A 7,443-nucleotide genomic window follows, 5' to 3' on the forward strand; every position below is an offset into this window, starting at 1 on the left:
ATTATGTGTCTTGGAGTTGCTCGTTTTGAGGAGTATCTTTGTGGCGTTCTCTGTATTTCCTGAATTTGAATGTTGGCCTGCCCTACTAGGTTGGGGAAGTTCTCCTGGATGTTATCCTGAAGAGTGTTTTCCAACTTGGTTCCATTTTCCCCCTCACTTTCAGGCACCCCAATCAGACATAGACTTGGTCTTTTTACATAATCCCATACTTCTTGCAGGCTTTGTTCATTTCTTTTTCTTCTTTTTTCTTTAGATTTCTCTTCTCGCTTCATTTCATTCATTTGATCCTCAATCGCTGATACTCTTTCTTCCAGTTGATTCAGTCGGTTACTGAAGCTTGTGCATTTGTCACGTATTTCTCGTGTCATGGTTTTCATCTCTGTCTGTTCATTTATGGCCTTCTCTGCATTAATTATTCTGGTTATCAATTCTTCCACTCTTTTTTCAAGATTTTTAGTTTCTTTGCGCTGGGTACGTAATTCCTCCTTTAGCTCTGAGAAGTTTGATGGACTGAAGCCTTCTCTCATCTCATCAAAGTCATTCTCCATCCAGCTTTGATCCGTTGCTGGTGATGAGCTGTGTTCCTTTGGAGGGGGAGATGCGCTCTTATTTTTTGAATTTCCAGCTTTTCTGCCCTGCTTTTTCCCCATCTTTGTGGTTTTATCTGCCTCTGGTCTTTGATGATGGTGATGTACTGATGGGGTTTTGGTGTAGGTGTCCTTCCTGTTTGATAGTTTTCCTTCTGACAGTCAGGACCCTCAGCTGTAGGTCTGTTGGAGATTGCTTGAGGTCCACTCCAGACCCTGTTTGCCTGGGTATCAGCAGCAGAGGCTGCAGAAGATAGAATATTTCTGAACAGCGAGTGTACCTGTCTGATTCTTGCTTTGGAAGCTTCCTCTCAGGGGTGTACTCCACCCTGTGAGGTGTGGGGTGTCAGACTGCCCCTAGTGGGGGATGTCTCCCAGTTAGGCTACTCAGGGGTCAGGGACCCACTTGAGCAGGCAGTCTGTCCGTTCTCAGATCTCAACCTCCGTTTTGGGAGATCCAGCGCTCTCTTCAAAGCTGTCAGACAGAGTCGCTTGTCTGCAGAGGTTTCTGCTGCTTTTTTTTTGTTGTTGTTGTTGTTGTTTAGCTGTGCCCTGTCCCCAGAGGTGGAGTCTACAGAGACTGGCAGGCCTCCTTGAGCTGCTGTGAGCTCCACCCAGTTCGATCTTCCCAGGGCTTTGTTTACCTACTTAAGCCTCAGCAATGGCGGACGCCCCTCCCCCAGCCTCACTGCTGCCTTGCGGTTAGACTGCTGTGCTAGCAATGAGGAAGGCTCCATGGGCGTGGGACCCTCCCAGCCAGGTGTGGGATATAATCTCTTGGTGTGCCTGTTTGCTTAAAGCGCAGTATTGGGGTGGGAGTTACCCAATTTTCCAGGTGTTGTGTGTCTCAGTTCCCCTGGCTAGGAAAAGGGATTCCCTTCCCCCTTGTGCTTCCCAGGTGAGGTGATGCCTCACCCTGCTTCAGCTCTCGCTGGTCACGCTGCAACAGCTGACCAGCACCAATTGTCCAGCACTCCCCAGTGAGATGAACCCAGTACCTCAGTTGATAATGCAGAAATCACCTGTCTTCTGTGTCACTCGCGCTGGGAGCTGGAGACTGGAGCTGTTCCTATTCGGCCATCTTGCTCCGCCCTGGTTCTGCTCTTTTTCTGTTCTTCCTTCTTCTTTCTCCTGCACAGTGGCTACTGGTGTTTGGGCCCCATCCATTTGTAGTTTGGAGTTTGTGTTTTTTCTATTTGGAAATTTTCTATTTAGTTGTGTTGTAAATGGAGTCCATGAGTTTTTAGTTCTGTCTCTCAGTTTATCTGACAGTTTTTATGTAGAAAATAAGAGACTAAAAAACTACCTTAGGTGGAGAAATACAGAGATTGAAACTATGCTGCTGCCATCATCATCTCCCCAGAATTCTCCGTCTAAAGTTAATTTTTTATAAAGGTAGAGGCCCAATTTCCATGTTTTCCCACCTGGATAACTACTTTCCCAAAACCCTATAATAACTATTTTTCCAAAAGTCTACTCTGTCATTGTTTTGCAATCCTGCCTCTGTTGTACATCAAGATCTTTAACTTTACTCATAATGTAATAGATTTAAAGGAAGCTTTTATCCAATTCAAATTTACTCATATTTTTAAGAGACTCTTGTTTTAGATGTGAATATATGGTGTATGTGTGTGTACATACACATGTATGTATTCAAACACATGTCCCAGTCAAAAAGTTTTTGAAAAATATTGCCCTATGTAATCCAGAAGACTACCTTGGTGCCAATTGGCTCTCTTCAGCTTCATTTTTTTCCTTTGGTGTTGACCTTTTAAAGTTAGACCATTTAAAACCCAGGTGTTTATTCCTGGGTTCCTTTCAGATCTCTCGGGCAGAACTGCTAACAGTGGCCTTGGAGTTGAATGGGGCTGGGAGAAGAAATCCAGGTAGTTTGCAGCCTTTCTAATTTCAACACACAGGACCATCTCTCACACCTGTTCATGGTGACAGCTGGGAACTGCGGCTGGGTTTTTTGTTTTTGTTTGTTTGTCTTTAGATGGCCTTATTCCTTCCCAGAGAGCACAGGAATTTGTAAATTGAGACAGGAAATCATGGGGGAATTGATAAATGTTAGAAATGTCTTTACTCTTAGGGAAACAGTTTGGAGACAAATAGTCTAGAATCTTGGGCCACCAATTGGCATGAAATTCTAACATATAAAACCTCAAAGTGCCCTCTGCTGGCAGCCAGTGTTCACCGCCACTAGTCTGTAATTACAAAATCATGCAGACTTCATTGGTATATACTAAGTTTTAAACTGATACACAGGGAGTTATGCTATATTTACTATCATGTTCTCCAACTAACAAAATGGAAATAGCATCCCGTAAGTTAGAATAGCTCTAAGTTACACAGAATCTATTGTTAAACGACAGCTTTTGCTACATGATTTTAAGTATTACAAACAAAACAAGTCTATACACTAATTGAAAATGAAATGGACTAGTCATTTATAATCATTGAGAATAATTGTTATATTAAAACTAACTGTTTTGGCCGGGTGCAATGGCTCACGCCTGTAATCCCAGCACTTTGGGAGGCTGCAGTGGGTGGATCACTTGAGGCCAGGGATTTGAGACCAGCCTGGCCAACATGGCAAAACTCACTCTACTAAAAATACAAAATATTAGCCGGGCATGGTGGCTTGCACCTGTAATCCCGGCTACTCGGGAGGCTGAGGTAGGAGAATCACTTGAACCTGTGAGGCGGAGGTTGCAGTGAGCTGAGGTCACGCCACTACACGCCAGCTACCTAGGCTGCAGTGCAGCCACTTTGAAGAAACTTTAATTAAGGAAACTTTAATTCAAGGTATAGATCTCTTTTGAGTTCTTACTTTACCAAACAGTATTTTATATAGCTAAGTAAATTAGGATATTTTTGATATGGATTGAATATATTTAAAAATTGTTGTTAGTTTTGTGATATTGTCAGCTTTCTGATACTGTTGTTATGTTAAAATATTCCTAATATAAGTAAGTGGAGAGCTGATGGATGAAACATGCATAGTGAAGTGTTGGTAATTGTTGAATGAGCATGATGGCCACACAGCGTTCACTATTCTATTCTCTCTACTTTTTTGTATGTTTTAAAATGTCTAAAAGATTACAACACATCCATAGACACACATACTCATACTCATACACACAAACACAAACTTACAACTACAGTGCAATGTACTTCAGATTGAAATTTTCTGATAGGAAAAGTACATTGAAGTGCCACCTTCTATATTGTTGTTCAAACACTATAGACACACCAGTGCCATTGGTCACTGAGCTGTTTTACTTAAAAAAAATAAAAACTAATAGAATAATAAAATAAAAATTAGTAGTAGTAGAGTGTACTACATTTATAAAGTTAACATTTTGTGAGCAAGTATAACTTTAAAAGAATTTTTTGCAAGAATTCCCAGGAATATATGGGGATATATTTGTATGAATGAATATGAATATATGTGAGTTCAATTCATTCACCACTGTATAAGTGCAAAACACTTGATATAAAACACTTATCAAAAATGTTCTGCTGGCCAGGTGCAGTGAGTCACACCCATAATTTCAGCACTTTGAGAGGCTGAAGCTGGAGGATCACTTGAGTCCAAGAGTTCAAAACCAGCCTGGCCAACATAGTGCAACCCCATTTCTATTATTAAAAAAAAAAAAAAGTTCTACCTGGCCAGTGGCTCACCCATGTAATCCCAGCAAGCACGTTGGGAGGGAGAGGTGGAGGCAGGAGCATCGCCTGAGACCAGGAGTTTGAGACTAGCCTAGGCAACACGGCCAGACTCCATCTCTACTAATTTTTTTTTTAATTAGCCATGTGTGGTGGCACCCATCTGTAGTCCCAGCTATTTAGGAGGCAAAGGCAGGAGACTTGCTTAAGCCCAGGATTTAGAGGCTGCAACCGAGCTATGATCATGCCACTGCACTCCAGCCTAGGTGACAGAGTGAGATCCTGTTCCTTTAAAAACAAAAAACAAAAAACAAAAAACAAAAACAAAAACAAAACAGTTTGAATTGTTCTGAAAAAATAAAAAAAGTTTGTTATTAACTAAGTTTAACAAACTAAATCTTTTCAATCACTATCAGCTTCAACATCAACAAAGGGAGAAAACTATCACCAAGACTATTCAGCAACACATATACAATAATCCAGATTCACCTAGTTCACTCCCTACTACGAAGAGAGCCCCTTCACAATTCTAGCAACTTTTATTTCACTCTCATCTCTCACCATTTCCTTCCTGCACCCCAGGCAATTTGCTGCTCCCCAAACTCATCCCAACTCCCACATACCTCTAAGCCTTTATACCAGCTTTATACTGAGCTCCTCCCCACCTGGTGAGCACTTACTCATCAGTCGTTCAAAACTTGATGCAGAAGTCTCCTCCAGTGTAGAAGCCTGGCTGTAGGATCCAGTTTGGGGTAGGTAACTAGTGGGAGGCATAGTTACTCTGCTGTCCATAGCTGCTCGGTTGCCCAGAGGTGTTCTGCTGAGAGTAACTGCTCTGATCATAACTAGTCGGCTGTGTAGAAGAATAGCTGGAAGGAGGGTAGGATGGAGGCGCAGTGACTGGCTGCATGGGGTAGCTCCCAGGTACATGGGGATAACTGTAGTTACTCTGTCCATATCCTAGGCCAGGCTGGTTGTAAACCCCCATGCCAGATTGAGGTTGACTAGTCTCAATGGGCTTGTTACCATCCTACGGTCTTGTAGGTACAGTGGCTGCTGGCTGCTGCCCATAGGCTGGGTAAGCAGGCTGAGTGCCATATGCAGACTGAGCAGTGTGGAGGCTTGGGTGGTGGTGACTGTAAGAGTGGTGGTATCATAAGCACCCGTGCCACACCCCTGGGCAGACTGGCTGTGTGCCCGGGGGGCAGTTGGAGTAGTATAACCAGTGGGAGGCTGTCCATAAGAAGTTGCATAGCCCATAGGTTGCAGTGGTCCGAGCCTGGGTATAGCTGACATCAGTGGGCTGTCCATAGGTTCCCAGCTTTGTTGCCCATATGCCTGGGTGGTCTGTGCATATCCTTGAGTGGGCTGGGCAGTGTAAGCACTGTAGCCCTGCTGCACTGCAGCTTGGCTATAGGTATTGTAATCCTTTGATGCCATTTTCTCTCCTTCCTCCTCGTTCTCTCAACGTCCGTTTCCTTCTTGCTCCTATTTAACTTTTATCTAAAAGATTATAGAAATCCTATGCTTCCCAATTTTCAAAGCTCTAATAATCTCATGCCTATATATTGAGGTCACTAAAACATTACTATAACTTTGGACATAATTCAGTGGACCAATGATAATGTTTACTCTCTAAGAAAAGAAACTATGAAACACTCTAGTTCTAGATCTTTATATAAAAGATCAACAAAGTAACTCATTTTCCAGTATGAATTAATATTTGTTAATTTGCTATTTGTAAATTATCTATATTAAATTATTAGTTAAGGCATCCCTGATTAATATTATAGAGATTAAATTGATTATAGTAGATAATTAGGTAAAAACACAACCACACAAAATTCTGTTTTAAGAAATTTGAGGATAAAATTGGGAGAAATGTGGGACAAAAATCTACATGGTTATTGATTTCATAGATAAATATAAACTATGTAGTTAGTCCTCCATATCTGTGGGTTTCACGTCAACCAACCACAGATGGAAAATATTCAGAAAAAAATGAATAGTTTCATTTGTACTGAACATGTACGGTCCTTTTTTTCTTGTCATTATTTCCTAAACAATACAGTATAACAAGTATTTACACAACATCATATTGAGAATTACAAGTAATCTAGAGATGAATTAAAGGATGATGTGCATAGGTTATATGCAAATAACCATGTTATATAAGGAACTTGAGCATCTGTGGATTTTGGTATTTGCAGGGATCCTGGAACCAATCCCCTGAGGATACTGATGGATGGTTATATTTACTGCCACATCCCTTCAGAGCACTTTGATCTGTATTACAAGTTCTCATGTTTCCTTTTGCTTAATTACATACTTTGTTTCTACAGTAACTCTAAAGCATATAATCAGTTGCAATGTCCCTAAGGCTTTTACATGGTGAATTCTTTTCAGCTAATAAAGAGTAATAACAATGTAATCCTTGTGTAGAACTTTATCTTCTTCCTAAACATCTCTTAATTAGTATGCAATAGGATTAAATACAAGTCTCACTATACCATTTTGAATAATTAGGAGGAAAAATACAAATTCTAACCTAGGCACCTAAGTCTTGTAGGAATTTACTGCCACCTTCAGGTTTTAATGAAAATGCACTGGGACTGTAGCTTTTAGATTTCCAGGTGATAGTCCCTGGTTAATATAGTAGAAATATTAATATTATTTTCTGGATTTAGAAGTAAAGTACTACCTAATTTAGATTGCAGTACAAATGCATTTCAGGAAATGCCTTTCACCTTGTCTTTTTGTCTTTTGTGATTCTTTCAATAATGTGTAATTGAAAATTAAAGCCTGTTCTTTATCAGCCATTATAATTATATACTGGAAGTTCCCAGATCTGTGTCCAGAATGTACTTTGTATCATAGTCTAAACCTACGGGGGGTGGGGCAGGGGGAGGGGAGGGAAAACCTCTTACAGCAAACTGTTTTAAATGTTCCATGTGTCAATGCCTTCCAGCCAAAGGCCACCAGGAACACACCTGTAGTTGCACAAGTTGGGTTTCTTGCTCACTTAAGGGAGGGAGAAACCACACCAGAGGGAACTGTGGATGTCTGAGTAAGAAGGTGTTAAAAGGGACTTACAGGATTTGGGTTTTTATTGGGAGATTTTTGGTAGGGTTCAAGGAAGTGGGCTTTGCTCTGTCATAAAATGCTATCAGGAAATGGGGGCAAT

At 41.1% G+C, this 7,443-nt stretch overlaps 1 pseudogene across 1 annotated transcript; it reads right to left on the minus strand.

The window, feature by feature from the left end:
* Positions 1–4,633: 4,633 nt before the first annotated feature.
* LOC100998516 lies at positions 4,634–5,928 on the minus strand (annotated as a pseudogene). The gene has a single exon (XR_002522966.2). The product of XR_002522966.2 is annotated as an RNA-binding protein EWS pseudogene (transcript).
* Positions 5,929–7,443: the final 1,515 nt, after the last annotated feature.

The sequence above is a fragment of the Papio anubis genome, chromosome 7 (genome assembly GCF_008728515.1).
Source record: "Papio anubis isolate 15944 chromosome 7, Panubis1.0, whole genome shotgun sequence".
Classification (NCBI taxonomy): domain Eukaryota; kingdom Metazoa; phylum Chordata; class Mammalia; order Primates; family Cercopithecidae; genus Papio; species Papio anubis.